Consider the following 16723-nt stretch of genomic DNA (forward strand, 5'->3'; position numbering starts at 1 on the left):
AAGGCACTCAGAGCCAGTCTGTCTTCGCTTGAGCAGAGCTCCAGTATTTTAAATGAGATCTGTTTTGAAGTGTTTGTATGTGACCTGCACTAAAAAAAACTTGCCGCACTTTATCTCCTTTAAAACATATCTATATACAATACAAACCACAACATAATCTGTCACAAAAGTTAGGTGGCAAGAGTTTAGAGGAAACATGAGGGGGGAGCTCCTTTACTCAGAGAGTGGGTGGAATAAGCTTCCAGACGAAGTGGCGGAGGCAGGTTTGATATTAGCATTTAAGGAGAAGTTTGATATGTCTATGGATGGGAAAGGAATGGAGGGTTATGGGTTGAGTGTAGGTCAGTGGGATTAGGTGGGAGAAAGTGTTAGGCGTGGACTAGAAGGGCCAAGTTGGCCTGTTTCTGTGCTGTAATTGTTATATGGTTATGGAAGTTGAAAGACATCAGAGATGAAAGAAATGAGTGGCTGATGAAAACTTGAGTGATGCTGGGTTAACATCTAAGGAGGAAGCGGAAAGAGTCATGAAGGGAACACTTGACCATCCTCACAGAGAAAGGGACAAAGGGTTCACTCATTTGCACTGACGCCAAGTTTGGTTCCTTTTCATTGTCAAGGACTGTGTTACGGCACCGACAGTAACAGCCTAAAGATGTACAAAAATTTGAGAAAATTGTACAGCATTGATGTTGATGGTCAGTAGCTGTATGAAGAAAATTTGGATTTCAGAATGTTACTATCAAGGCGAGCCAACATGAAAGTATCAAGATCTGAAGACCATCTCAAATTTATTGTTCAGTATGAGGATTGAGAACATCTTCCCAAGTTTTCACATTGCTATTTAGATAATGCTAACCATTGCAGTTTCCATCGCCAGCTGAGAGAGATAAGTATTAAAACTAATACTTTCATATTTGAGAGCCTCCGTAGGTCAAGGCACACCCTGTGATCTTGCCCTGCTGAGTGTAGAAAGAGAAGAAACTGAAAAAATTGACCTTGATCACATCATTGCCCAATTTGCATTGGGCCTTTTCACACCGCCGAGTAAGTGTGGGTTTACCTGGTAACTTACCCTGTAGCTGTACAGTGTGAAATCTCCCATCCAGCCAGGGCAGGTCAAATTCAACTGGGCTCAGAGACGTGGTGGGGGAACGGGTACTCGGAACCTGGCCGAGTTAATCTGCCAGTCACCTTTTGGCAGCGTGAAAGGACAAAAGCCTTACCAGGTAAGATTAGTGATGTCAGCGCCTGTGTGTGTGTGTCACTTTGGCAGAAAGCTTAGAGTGCAAAGGGGAAGTGTGCAGAGAGAAGGTAAGTGAACTCCAGTGCTTGTAACATGTTCTACTGCAGTTTCCAGAGTTCTGATTAGAGATCATCTGTCAGAGTGGTACATTTTGACAGTCTGAAGTGTTTGGATATTTTATAAAAACAGTGAAGATGTTAAGCATTTCAGATCATCAGTCAGGGAGCTGCTCTCAATGAGGGAGGGAATCCCAATGTTAGAAAGACGGTTGAATGTATGAGCTAATAGTGGTTAGGGTTTGTGAAACCCAAGATGCGGGTGATTAATAAACTTAAAAACCTGTGCAAGATATTCCTGCAAGTCAATTACCATAATAATATCACCAGCAAAGACCAAATGGACTGGCTTTACTTGCACATGGCCTATCAGATATGGGATTTTAGCCCATCGGCATCCCCTTTGTCCCTGCAGGCCAACATGGAGAGGCCAGAGACCAGCGGGAGCATAATCAACACCCAGTGACACTGTAACCCCGCAAGAAGGCCATTGCGAGGCATCCACCCCCAGTGCAACCACTGTCTACAGCAAGCCCATTGATGTCGCTCAGGGAAGTGTGATGGAGGACCCCTTGGAGGTGCCCTCCCACAGCGCGACACCATCTACCAGCACTAGGAGCCCAGAGCCCATGGCATCAAAGGAAGGACATGACCACGGACACCTTGTGTGCCCCAGCACACCCAAGGTAGAGGTGCATCAGGAAGGTGGTAAGACTGCATTGCACATGAATAACATTTTTCCAAAGTGTCTGATCAGTGTTTTTTTCCAAAGTGTTGGCCCAGTGTTTTTGCCCATGAGGAGTCATGTAGTTTATTTCACATGTTCCATTTCTCTGCAAGATTGGAGAGGAGGGGGCTACCTCCAAGATACGTGGATTCCTGAGGGAAATGGTGAAGCGTGGCCACATGTGGCAGGAAAGGAGGATGAAGCAATATCGGAGTATGCACAGAGAGCAGCAGGGTGCAGTAGAGCGCAAGACTGACAGGTTTGCTGGCATGCTGATGAACCTACAGGACGATATACATGAGCAGACCGGAATCATGCGTATATCAGTCCCTCTGTTCCACAACACCTCCACCCACCCCAATTCGCCTTCCACCTTTTACCACCCCCCCCCCCCATTCTGTCTCCTTCCCAACAACGTCTATCCACCCCATTTAACTGAGGTCAGCACCCCCAGCAATACCCCAGGTACCCACCTGCCATCCCAGCGCAAGAGTACCATCCAGTGCCTGTGGAGGGCAGCAGGCTTCATTCTGAGGAAGGGACTGAGTTTTTCCACTCACTCCTCTTCCTCAACCTATCTACAATACCTGCATGAGAATGAACTCAGGGCACCAGATGTAAGTTTGTACAGTTTGTAAAGTTTTTTTTTATTGCAGCACAGTCTAACAAATTCTTCAAAGGTTTATGGTTAAAAATGTTTGGGCAATAAGTGTTTTATACATGGCTCTGTTAGATTTTGGACTACAGTTGCTACCTCTTTTGCATTTGTGATTTGCACTACTTGCCTTGTTTCATTTTGTATTAAATTGGAACTTATAAGTTATATTGTTTGCCTGTTGCTTACATAGTGGGAACCATGTGCTGTTGAACCCTGAATTAGATCTCTCTCTATTGAGGAACAGGTTCTCCCTCAGCCAATGTTCCACTCTGGCAAGATGTGATCCTAGTTAGTCTCACATATATTATGCAGAAATCAACAGGCAGTGACAACATCAGACACAAAAGTGGTACTGATGTCCAGTTTTTTGCTCAAACACCTCCAGCGACCTTTGAGCCGTCCAAAGGCATTCTCCACCACTATCTGTACCGAGCTCAGACGCTTGTTGAATTTGTACTTCTGCTGATTGAGAGCTCGATGATGTGTGAACCCCTTCATCAGCCAATTCCAGAGGGGGTAGGCAGAGTCCCTGACCAGATGTGCAGGGATTTCCATGTCAATATTAGCCTATTCTAATGAATTTTCCAAATCAAACATTCTATTAATAAATTTCATTTGTGCCACCTTATAATAATTTTGAAAAGTTGGTAATTGCAAACCTCCAAAATAATACCTCCAAGTTAATATTTGTAAAGATACCCTAGACATTTTATCTTTCCACCAAAATTTCCTAACAATAGAATACAAATCTTTGAAAACATTTTGAGGAACTTTACAAGGAATAGATTGAAAAAGATATTGTAGTTTAGGAAAAGTATTCATCTTGATACAATAAACTCTTGGTAAATCTTTCCATCTATTTTAAGTCATTTTTAATTTTATAAAATAAAGATAAATAATTCAAATCATGTAAATGATCTCAATACTTATCCAACTTAATACCTAAATATTTAATTTGGTGTGTCCATTTAAATTGGGCTATCTTCTAATAATCAGTAAAATCCGCATCAGTCAATGACAAAATCTCCCAGTTAATTTTATAACCTGATATTGCACCATATTGCTTCAATCTTTCATATAGCGATTTTAAAGAATTTTGTTAAATAAATTAAAACATCATCAGCAAATAAATTGATCTTGTACTCCTCAGATTTCACTTTCATACCTTTGATATTATTATCTTGTCTTATCAATTGCGCCAAAGATTCAATAGCTAATGTGAATAGTGCCAGAGACAAAGGGAAACCTTGTATAGTTGATCTTTTTAATAAAAAAGATGATGACATTTGGCCATTTGTCCCCAATCTGGTAGAAGGGTTTCTATATAAAGATTCAATCCAACTGTTACGGAGTCCAGAGGACCCCAAAAACCAGCAGTAATAGATATGCACCACAACACAGGATTACTTAAACAAAAGTAGTTTTTAATTATATTTGAACAAGAAAACAGAATTGAACTTTAACTTATTACTTAACCTACTTACTTAACTTACCTAACTTTCTTAATCCCCCCCTCTAATACCAAGCGTAGGTGTGTGTAATGTATATTTAAGATTAGAAAAGTTCTTTGGATCACAGTGATTGCAGGCAATTCTTGTACTGTGCACAGAAGTTAGCATTAACAAAGTTCACCAGTCTTTGGTGGTTAACAGGCAAATGGTTACCACTCAGGAGGGTTCTTGTTGGTTTTCAGAGAGAGAGATTCCTTTTGTTCCAGGACATCCGCAACTGATTCCTTTCCAATCAGTGTTGCTGACAAAACTTGCCCCCTTCAGGGTTCTCCAGATGATGCTTTTTCTTTCAGATCACCTGTCACACCGCCAGTCTTCTCCGTTGACCAGGCAGCCTTCCAAAGTTTGCCAGCTTGTTCCTCTGGAATTGGTTCTGTGTCTCTCCTCTCTATTTCACTTCCTCCCTCTCTGAGAGCAAAACTCTTCTCTGTCTGCCTGCAAAAATCACATGCTCTCCCAGGCAAGCTGTATTCTGCAACTTTGTTGCTTTCTGCAAAAAGCATTCTACAAAAGTCCTACAAAGATTCTGTGTTTTAAAATGCTTGTGTGCAACCTGCTCTAACAATTCCTCCCAAACCACCTCTAAATACTCTGTCACACAACTAATAAACATTGATCCAAACCTAAATTTTTTCAGTATTTGAATAAAAAATTCCTCTCTACCCTGTTGAATGCTTTTTCAGCATCTAATGATAAGACCATCGTTAAGTTGGATTTCTCCCGATAAATATGAATCAAACTAATTAATTTTACAATATTATCTGCAGAATAATGATTTTTAATAAATCCAGCTTGATCTAAATGAATTAAACCTGTTAAGTAATTCGATAATCTATTTGCTAGAACCTTAGTTACAATTTTATAATCAACATTTAATAAAGAGATAGGTCTATACAATCCAGTATTTAAAGGATCTCTATCTTTCTTGAGAATAACAGTTATAATTTCTCAGTTTTATGTCATACATGGAACATAACAGAGAGGGCTTGCCTCGGACCTCCATCCCCTAAAATGATAAGAAGACAAAATGATTTGATTTAGTGTGTAAAAGTAGATGACACATTTTTCTTGATTTTTTTTCCCTTGTGTGAAGACATTGTTTTATGGTTTTATTGTATTGTATATGTTGAATATTTATTGTTTTGGAGGGGGGGGGGTGGGAAGAAGGGAAAAAAAGGGAGAAAATGCCACTGTGTATATTTAATGAGAAATATTTGTACATATTTTGGTTGATATGGTTCACAGTGTGAGAAATAATTTTTTTTTAAAACATTAGACATCACAAAATTTAATTTACTTGCCATCATATTTAATACCATGAATGTTGAACTTCCGCCGCCTGTTGGGAAGAGACCCCTGTCCTCAGTTAAACTGCAATATAAAATATATCTCCTTGATAGAAAAAAAAGAAATCCTTAAAAAGAGGAAAAAATATATATATAACCCCCACCCCCCCCCCCAAAATAAAAAACACTGACAAGCAGTACTACCCCCCTCTTTTATATAGGAAGTGATCCATGTCACCAAGTAGCCAACAATTTCGGAAGGAGAAGCAAAGAAAACCACCTCCCCCGAACAGAACAATTAAGTAAAAACAACAATACTTAAAAAAACATTTCAAATATCATACGCTGCTTGCAAATCTGTTAACTTGGTCATCATCAATATCAATTTCAGTTAGTTCATGTGTACTGACGCCAGTAGTGCAATTATCAGACATCTTTAATAAACTAATATGTACACTAAGAGGTCTTGTCTCTCTGCAAGACGAACCTGGAAGGCTAGACTGTAGCTCTCGACTGCTTTATATACAAGGTCACCGGGATGATCCTAGTGGTGTAATTACATTTCACCACTTTCACCTCCTCTTAAAAAATTATTTCCCCTTCCCCCCCCCCACCCCCCACCACCATCCTCCTTCCCTTGTTTGTAACTTCGTAAGTCCTAAATTTTCCATGGCTTCTGTTGCCTTCTGGACCTCCTCGGTAGTGGTATAGGGGAGGGGAGTGCAATCTGTCTTTCGGCCTTTCTTGGTGATGGTGTGTGAGTGGGAAGTACTGGCTGGTTATGTGGCCGTGTGGGCTGGGGATCCTCTTGTGTGGGATTAGGTCCTGCCACCGAGCCTAGGGTGGTGATATTTTGTGGGGCGGGCGTACCCAGGGTCCTGATTTCCGGGGTGGGTGGTCTAGTCCTCTGAGGTGACTCGATGGACGACTGTTCTAGTGACTGCTGCTGTGCTCCTTATTGATCTGTAGACATCTGTGTTTGCTCCATGTTGCTCACGCATCCGGCCAGCGCGAGATCCCTGGTGGCCACCGAGTCTTTTCTTCCATCTGGAAATGTAACAAAGGCATACTGAGGGTTCATGTGCCTTAACTCCACTTGTTTCTCCAGTGGGTCCGCTTTGTGGGGTCTGGAGTGCTCCCGGAGGAGAACAGGCCCTGGTGTCATCATCCACTTAGGCAGCACTGTGCCTGTCGTGGCTTTCCTTGTGAAAGAAAAAATACGGTCATGTGGGGTCATATTAGTGGCAGTACACAACAAAGAACGTATAGAGTGTAGGGCTTCTGGCAACACTTCTTGCCATCTAGTAACAGGCAGGTCTTTTGCTTTTAAAGTCAAGAGGACCATTTTCCAGATAGTGGCATTTTCCCTTTCGACTTGTCCATTCCCCTGGGATTGTAACTTGTAGTGCAGCTGGTAGCAATCCCTCTCTTGTGCAGGTACTGCTGTACTTCTGCGCTCATGAATGCAGCACCCCTGTCTGTGTGTATGTAGTTCGGGTACCCAAATATGCTGAAGATGGGTTGGAGGCATTTTATAACAGTGGCTACTGACCCATCAGAACACGGGATTGTGAAGGGGAAACGGCAATATTCATCTATTATGTTTAAGAAATAGACATTTCTATTATTGGATGGGAGCTGTTGGAATCTAGGGGTTAAAACATTATGAAAGAAATGATTAATTAATAAGTGTATATTTACTGCATGGTTCAGGGAAAAAGAGGAATGTGATTAAGTGGCAATCACAGCATGGAGCAAAGTTGGCTGAGCAAAATTATCTGCTCCCAAAATCTTTGGCTTGGCTTCGCGGACGAAGATTTATGGAGGGGGTAAATGTCCACGTCAGCTGCAGGCTCGTTTGTGGCTGACAAGTCCAATGCGGGACAGGCAGACACGGTTGCAGTGGCTGCAGGGGAAAATTGGTTGGTTGGGGTTGGGTGTTGGGTTTTTCCTCCTTTGCCTTTTGTCAGTGTGAGAGATGGGAAAATTGATCTAAAATTATGAATATGGAAGAAACTAAAATTCATCAGTTAATGGCTGTAACCAGTACAAACAGGATGAGCTTGGGGGTTAGGATGCAGGAAAGCAGAGTCAGCACGATTAACATAAGAATCTTCTTTGTGACAAGAGCCACCATAAGTCTAAGAAAAGGAATGGTAAGGTACAATAGAATGTAGGAAGTTGAGGTAGTCTGGATCAGATAAAGGTCTCCTAGCCCTGGACAGAAGTACCAAGTCCTACATATCTAATTAGCTAACCATACACAGATTTATACATATGAAATTAGCCAACCCTAGATAGAATGAGTCAACTCCGCATACCAAGAGATTGTAGCCCCGAGAATCAGGAAGGTGTGAATAAGGACAATGACATGATGGGACACCCACAGGATACCCCCTGGTCCTCCAAGTGTACTGAAACTGCACGTAGGCAGGAAGGATTACCTATGCCAAACCCATCCAGGGGGCAGAAGAATGTAAGGGGGAGGGCACTCTGATACTGAAATTGACTGTATAAAAGTTGGGTGAGCCCCAGTATGTTTGTGTATTCCCAGGGTAAGGGGAAGCACCCAACTTTGCATTGTTGTAAAATAAATGTTCTTTGTTCTCAATTTTTGTCTCGAGCAATTTCTTTAAAGGTACATTAATTTCTAACAAATGGGGGCTCGTCCGGGATCACACTCCCTCCACTGACAGAGTACCCCGACGACGAGAGTAGGTGCACCCCGGCTGATTCAGCTGGACTCACGGGCGACGGGTGGCTGGTCAGTGGAAGAAGCGAGTGGTATCCGAGAAGAGGCATTGAGAACAAACGACGGGAGGAAGCGCGCTAGAGCATTGCTACTGGAACTCGGTAAGAGGAATTTTACTTGTTTATAAGTATGGGAATAATGAGTAGCAAGGAAGAGAGTCCTGGTTCAGGATGTGAACACCAGATAGCTACGTACAGCCCGCTAGGGTTGATGTTATCTGAGTGGGGCACGGGAAAGACCCGTGGGAAAGACAAACTGACAATGGTCAGGTATTGTTGTATTGAATGGGTTAAATGCCCGGTTAAAGGGAGCTCCGTGTACTGGCCAAAGTTCGGATCCGAGGATGAATGGATGTGTCAAGCTTTGAACATCTGGCTCTATCAAAACCAGAGAGACAATGTTGAGAGCAGGGAATATGCAGCCTGCTGGCTCAAGGGACCCATTGAACAACTGGTTTTGAATGAGAAAGAATTCAGGGATAAGAGAGAGGAGGAACCTTTTGTCCCTGAATCACAGGGGTGGGATGTGTTACATTCCCTCCCTCCACCTTATGTTCCTCCTATGCCGGCTCCTATCTTTCCTTCCCCTCCTATGACCTACCCTTCTGCACCTTCCCCTCATCCCCCACACCTAGAGAAAAGAGAAGAGAATAGGAGTGGTATGGTAATTCGCTCACAAAGCGCTCGATTACCATCTCCGTTGACAGGAGAGAGAGACTGTTGTAATTTAGAACAGAGTGAGAACCTATTGGAAGAAAGGGCAGGTAAATGTGCCCTTGACCAGTACGAAGGTAAATGTGCCCTTGACCAGTACGAAGGTAAATGTGCCCTTGACCAGTACGGAGGTACGTAACCTACTGGAAGAAAGGACAGGGTCAGAAATAATAAGCTAGAAGTTAGCTGGATGAGACCCCTGCGGGAGGTTCCCGTGGGAGGGGGTCTCGGTTTTGTAAATGTGACTGAAGTGCATAACTTTAAGAAAGAACTGACCTCCCTGATAGAAGATCCCCAGGGATGTGCCGAACAGTTAGACCAATTTTTGGGACCAAATATATATACAATATGGGGGTCTCGACATAGAATCCCCAGCAGGGGAACAATTGGTACTAACAGGTTTTGTTACCAACTCAGCCCCAGACATTAGGAGAAAATTACAAAAGACAGAAAATTGGCATGAGCAGGGAATAACCCAGCTTCTACAGATCACACAAAAAGCATTTGTCCAGACATCTGAGGATAAGCAGAAAGCAAAGGCTAACATTTTGATGCAAGCAGTTAAAGGAATAGTAGATGAGTAACATGAAAAAGGCAGGGACTGTGTGCCAGCTCCTGAATGTTGGGAGAAGCGTCGGGAGTGGGAGAGTAGAGACCAGAGATAATTTCATAAATCACGACTTCCCACTTCAGTCACTGACCAATATTGATTAAAATTCATGCTTAAAATTAAATGTCATAAATGATCGTTTTTCAATACTGTAGAATTAGCGAATTTAACTACCAGTTAATTCCAATTTATGAAATAAATTGTATTCAAATGTGATTTTGCACAGGGAGTTACCTGAGAGTTGAGTGATGTTATAACATTTGCAGGGAGAAATGTTTGCGCAAATAGGGTGAGTTCTACACATCTTATTTTAAGTGTATGTAAGATAAAGAAAGGATCTGATGTGTAAAGTGGCTGGATCAGCCAGTTGAAGGGGGAGTGTGCATGTCCCTTTAAGTGCCCTGTGGCACTTGAGGCTTCAGGCTCTTGTCTTGCAGTTAGAGGTATGGAGCCCTATCAATAGATTTAGTACATTTCTTCTACACATTCAGCAGTCAAGGTCCGTGAGTTTAAAGATCACCCACCTCTGGAGAATAAAGATACCTCTGGGGATTCCTATGGGGATTCCTATAAGTTTAATCATTCATTTCTCTGGTGCATTTTCCTCTGGAGTGAAATTGATGCCTCAGCACAATTTCTCTGTATTGCCGCTGTTATTTAATTCATGATAACTTTCCTCCATTCATCAGGTTTATATTTAAATCCGGTAGTGCGGAAGTTACATTGTAAATAATCACGGAGGTAAACCCTGCGCGACTGGATTCAGCTTAATGGAGAAATAAACCTGCGAACTGGTCTATGGTGCTGTGTGAGTACTGCAATAGGTGGAATATGATTTACATTGGTGGCATAGTTCAGAACAATTGGGTGCATAGGAATAATAATATCAGCTCACAGATCTTGTACCTGATACTATTCACTATGTCCCGGCTTCAGGACTGGGAAATTGGCATGGTACAGAGAAATTGGCATGGCACCAATATTTCTTGATTCACTAATGACTCCACAAGCTCCAGGATTCATGCAGCAAAACTTTAAGTACAATATTATAGAAACTTAAATGATTGTGTGTGCAATCAACATTGCAAAAATATGAAAGGTAATACAGGTGCTCCCCTACTTATGATTTTACGATGACACAATAGCATGACTGTCATTTACTTTCATATAATGTGTTAAAGGTCATCACAAGCATCGTTGATTTTTCCAATAAACTTTGATAATTCCTCTAAGGTGAATTTTTTGTAGCCTCGTTGGTTAATCATATTTTCGGAAAGCTTACAGGGACTGTTGGGAGAGAGCAGGGTAGTGAGATCAGTATGAGGACTGATACAGTGCTGTCAATGTTAGACAAGGTACGTCTCCAATTAAGATTTTTTTTCAACTTATGCTAGGTCTGCTGGAACGCAACCCTATCGTAAATTGAGGAGCACCTGTGATGTTCTTCTATCTACAGCCAGCTTTAGATAAACTCTTATCATTCTGACAAATCTAGGTCTAAGTCTAATTTTCCTCCAGCCTTTGAGCAAGCACTTCCACTGCTGCATCTTACTGATCACCTCCTCACCAATGAATCAGAAGACCATGGTGTATGGCACTCACTGCACAAGCAGTCTGAAAATGTGTACAAGCCTGTTCAACTTCATTTTACAAAATCAACAATCGGTTCCAAAAGGTTCCAAGTGGAGAGAAAATTGCCAGATTTTTACCCTCTTAATGCCCTTGGTTATGTTTGCCTCTTCTCAAAGATTACATGGCTGCACAGAGGAGCAAGGCTGAAAGTGCCTTGAAGTAGTCTGTTGGCTGCACTTGTGACCTTTAGTCAGAAAATGCATGGGCTCTTGTCTCACTTTGGGTGGCGTAGCGGTTAGTTCAACTATATTACAGTGGCAGTGATGAGTACATGGATGTGAGGGGGTTGGAGGGTTATGGGCAGGGAGTAGGTAGGTGGAACTAGTTGGAGTTTCATGTAAATCAGTGCGGACTAGAAGGGCCAATATGGCCTGTTTCCGTACTGTTATTGTTATATGGTTATTATATGGAATATGGTTGTGAGCTGTGGCACAAGGCATTTAATTTTACAATTACAATAGCGATGTTAAATAATCGTCAAATTCATTGCCGTCGGCAGTAAAAAAGACATGTCTTATTCCCACTCGGCTATTTTAAAATAAATTCAGTTACAATACAGTTAATATCACTCGCCCAATCATTATGGCTAATTGTGTTCTTAAGGCAGAACTAAAGGTTGAATATGTTTCAAGTTCTCTTGCAGGGGCTCTTGTGCTGCAATGTCTGTTATGTACTCACTCTAACAAATTGGAGGGTTGTGCCCCATACAGACAAGCAGCTCCAACTGCATTTTAATAAGGTCTAACATATTCAAAACCCATGCAAATATGGTTTGTGTTTCATTTTACAATTTTTACACTAACACAAAGGAAAGTCAGATTGTTATTCATTTTATTAAAATCTAGTGATTGGTTATATGTAAAAGCATGGCAAGAGGATCAACTAAAACCTGCCTGGGATGGTCCCTGCTGTGTACTTTTAATTACAGACACCGCAGTAAGAACAAGAGAGAAAGGCTGGACCCACATTCAAAGAATTAAACCAGCTTCCGAACCACAACATCACGACACACAGACTCAACCCTCAACCTGGCGTGCAGTTCCTCATCCATCAGACCTGAAACTTACACTGCGCCGTGACAAAGTGCCGTAATGTTACATTTATTGTTGTATTTTTTTAACTGTTTATACATTTATTGTTGTATTTTTAACTGTTTATTTTTTTAACTGTTTATTCATTTATTGGGGTATTGTTTGTTAACTGTTTATGTCACTTCATTACTCGCTATGTATTAAGTCCTCCTGGGATAGGGGCAGCAGAGGTGACAATTATTTTCCTTTAGAATGTAGACAGGGCATAGATTTAATGTCTAGTCATAGTGGGGTATGGGTTAACAAGGGATTCCAATACGGACCAGGGGAACTGAACAGCTTTAGTGGAGTACATCTAATTTGTATCTTAGCCTACACAGGTATTAAAGACAGGAGTTTTAAAGCGATAGCACAAAGGACATGATGGGACAAAGACAGACAGAATGGTAGTCAGGATTGTACATGTCGCAGAGAGAGAGAGTTAATACATATGCTAATGTACACAGACAGGCTGCAACTCACAAGTTCAATGATACCCATGCTAATGTTAGCAGACAAGCTGCAACACACAGTTAAATCACAAGAAACAATCCCTCCCCCAGCTTGGTCTCTTTTCATCACCCTGTGAAGGGGAGCACCAGTTACCAACAACGTGAGCTGCTTGGCACCTCAATATCAGACTCCAGACAGCCTTCGGAGATCAGTGGCGCTAGGGTTCGGGGCTGAAGAGGACATCAGATACTAGCCACAATTCAACGGATCCGCCTGACTACTGCTACTTGTTCGCTGCTGAAGGCAGCGTTTCTCACAGACTTCTTCAGGACAATGCTTACAAAAGTCGGGCGGTTAAAGACATTGCTTCAAGATTTCAACGTGAATCTGCCCATGCCCATGTTCAGACGTGGCAACTTCGGACTGATGTGGGATGGACTAGACTCTTTACTGAGAACTGGAGCCTGATACTCGCAACCCTAATAGCAGCTGGACTCGCTACTCTGACCTTCATGGTGCTCCCCTACCTAAAGACTTTACACAGGTATTACAATTCGGTTATTGACCAGCTGGGTAAAACAACACCTTACACTTGAAAGATCAGTATTACTGATCTAAAAGAAAAGTGAGGAGTGGGGGGGGGGCATCAGTCACACTGACCAGTAACCAAAGATCAGTAACACTGATCATGGTGAAAGATCAGTATTACTGATCTAAAAGAAAAGTGAGGATTGTGAGAGATGGGAAAATTGATCTAAAATTATGAACATGGAAGAAACTAAAATTCATCAGTTAATGGCTGTAACCAGTACAAACAGGATGAGCTTGGGGGTTAGGATGCAGGAAAGCAGAGTCAGCACGATTAACATAAGAATCTTCTGTGTGACAAGAGCCACCATAAGACTAAGAAAAGGAATGGTAAGGTACAATAGAATGTAGGAAGTTGAGGTAGTCTGGATCAGATAAAGGTCTCCTAGCCCTGGATAGAAGTACCAAGTCCTACATATCTAATTAGCTATCCATACACAGATTTATACATATGAAATTAGCCAACCCTAGATAGAATGAGTCAACTCCGCATACCAAGAGATTGTAGCCCCGAGAATCAGGAAGGTGTGAATAAGGACAATGACATGATGGGACACCCACAGGATACCCCCTGGTCCTCCAAGTGTACTGAAACTGCACGTAGGCAGGAAGGATTACCTATGCCAAACCCATCCAGGGGGCAGAAGAATGTAAGGGGGAGGGCACTCTGATACTGAAATTGACTGTATAAAAGTTGGGTGAGCCCCAGTATGTGTGTGTATTCCCAGGGTAAGGGGAAGCACCCAACTTTGCATTGTTGTAAAATAAATGTTCTTTGTTCTCAATTTTTGTCTCGAGCAATTTCTTTAAAGGTACATTAATTTCTAACATCAGTGAGGTGGGCTCTGCGGTCTTCTTCAAAGGAGGTTGCTGCCCGCCAAACTGTGAGGCGCCAAGATGCACGGTTTGAGGCGTTATCAGCCCACTGGGGTGGTCAATGAGGCAGGCACCAAGAGATTTCTTTAGGCAGTCCTTGTACCTTTTCTTTGGTGCACCTCTGTCACGGTGGCCAGTGGAGAGCTCGCCATATAACACGATCTTGGGAAGGCGATGGTCCTCCATTCTGGAGACGTGACCCACCCAGCGCAGCTGGATCTTCAGCAGCGTGGACTCGATGCTGTCGACCTCTGCCATCTCGAGTACTTCGACGTTAGGGATGAAAGCGCTCCAATGGATGTTGAGGATGGAGCGGAGACAACGCTGGTGGAAGCGTTCTAGGAGCCGTAGGTGATGCCGGTAGAGGACCCATGATTCGGAGCTGAACAGGAGTGTGGGTATGACAACGGCTCTGTATACGCTTATCTTTGTGAGGTTTTTCAGGAAGATACAGGAAGAGGAAATGCATAAAACGATTTAGGAGGAATGCTCAAACTGAAGGAGGTGGTGAGTAGCACAGGAGACACAAGCCAGACCAGAACAAAGAATGGCCTGCAAGAAACAAAGGGAATGGAAAACCAGTCTAGGAGGAAGATTAAGGCATGAGGAGGTGTTAAAGAGAACAGCAGAAATTGGCCAGACAGGGACAGAATGGTGATTAGAGATATCTGGGGATGAATTAATTTCTGATCCAATCAACAGGATAGTCTGGCTTGGAGGATTAAGATGGGAGTGCTACACCCCAAATATCTGCAAAACAGGAGATGATTTGTGATAACCCTTATGCAAAAAGATCTAGCAAAGGAAGCCAACTTTTGTTCTGTATGATAAGGTTGATCTATATAAACTGAGCCAACTGGACAATAGGGGTCAGTCTTGGGGAATAGCTCACTGTGTAGGTGACCTATGAACTAACGACTGACCCAGAGCTCTGTTAAGTTTTATTCTTGTGCTGTGTAATAAATTGACTGTTGAACCGAATACCTTTTCCTATCACTTCATTCAAAGAACACGCTGGACTCAGACCACACATAGACTAAATTAAGAGTAAGGTAAAGCCAGAGTCCGACAATTTGGTGACCCCGACGTGATGAAGATGGAGAAGTGACGGAAGAAAAAGATACGAAACACCGGTCGATTGTGGTGTGGTGATAACAACAAGTGACCATTCTACAAAGGGAGGTAAGCAGACGCCTGTTTTAATGAAGTTCTGCTATTGGCAACGATAAATTGTGTGTTGTCACTACTCTGCAAAAGCCCTCGTTAAAGCCAAAGAATAAAACAAAAGGGGGTTGGAGTCCCCCTAGTAGAACGGGGTTGGAGTCCCCTGTAGTAAAAAGGGGGTTGGAGTCCCCCTAGTAGAATGGGGTTGGAGTCCCCTGTAGTTAAAAGGGGGTTGGAGTCCCCCTAGTAGAACGGGGTTGGAGTCCCCTCATTGCGATCTCGAGAGATAGGTTTAGACACTTGGCAGTTAGAATAAGGTGTATTGTGATAGTTATTTGTTTCTATAGTGTGTAATAAGTATTTGATTAAGGATCGTGTACCATAGTAGTGTATAATCAGTATCTGTATAAGGTGTATTGTGATAGTTATTTGTTTCTATAGTGTATAAGTATCTGTTTAAGAATCGTGTAGTGTATCATAATAGTTTATAATAAGTATTTGTTTAAGGATTGTGTACAGTGTGCCGCTGGTGTTTATAATAACGTGGGAAGGGTCGAAGTAGATTGCAGGGTGTCAAAATCCTACCAGGGGAGAGACTCAGTGAAGTACGAAGTCTAAAGGGTTAAAAATCGGAACAGAGATGGAAGGAGTAAATAGGGATGTAGGGCAAGAGCTCGGGGAAGACAGAGGAGTTCCCCCATCTGTAAACCGACAGTGGGAAAAAACAAGGAATCAATTACTGGGAGGATTACCGAAGGGAGAGGAGGTACAGGCTATGGCATGGTATGAACAGATATGGAAAGAGCTGCAGAGTCAGGGGAAGGTACCACGAGGGTTTGAAAAAATCCGGCTGGTACTATACTTAGGAGAAGCAGAGAGGGAAGCAGCCAAGGAGGTACAGGAACATGAGGCAAAGGGACAAGGATCTATATGGAATAGAAGAAGGCTTAAACAACAGAAAGAAGTGAAGGAACAGAGAAGGGCAGATTTACACAATATGACATTGGCTTGCATGGCTGTGGAAGCGAACCTTCAACATGATATTAAAAAGGGACCCCCTATCATAAAGGAGAAAATGGGGGAGGTTAAGCCGTCAGCCCCGCTATATCCAAAGTTACCAGAGACGTTGCGACCACCTTATCCGATTCCACAGATGCCAGTGATGCAGATAAATGAGGGAATAGTGAATGTTACTGAATTAGCAGGTCACGAACTCCAGGAGGCGAAGGAGAGATTTAAGAGAGTTATGCAGGAAAGGGTGGAGGAAATGAAGGAGTTAACAAAGGAAATACAGAATGATGTATGTAAAGTAAGGGAAACTAGTATGCGACTGGAAAAAACAAATGAGAGAGGAGCAAGAACAGACACTTGAGAATGCCTTCTC

This window comes from Narcine bancroftii, chromosome 8 (genome assembly GCF_036971445.1).
Source record: "Narcine bancroftii isolate sNarBan1 chromosome 8, sNarBan1.hap1, whole genome shotgun sequence".
NCBI classification, from domain to species: Eukaryota; Metazoa; Chordata; class Chondrichthyes; order Torpediniformes; family Narcinidae; genus Narcine; species Narcine bancroftii.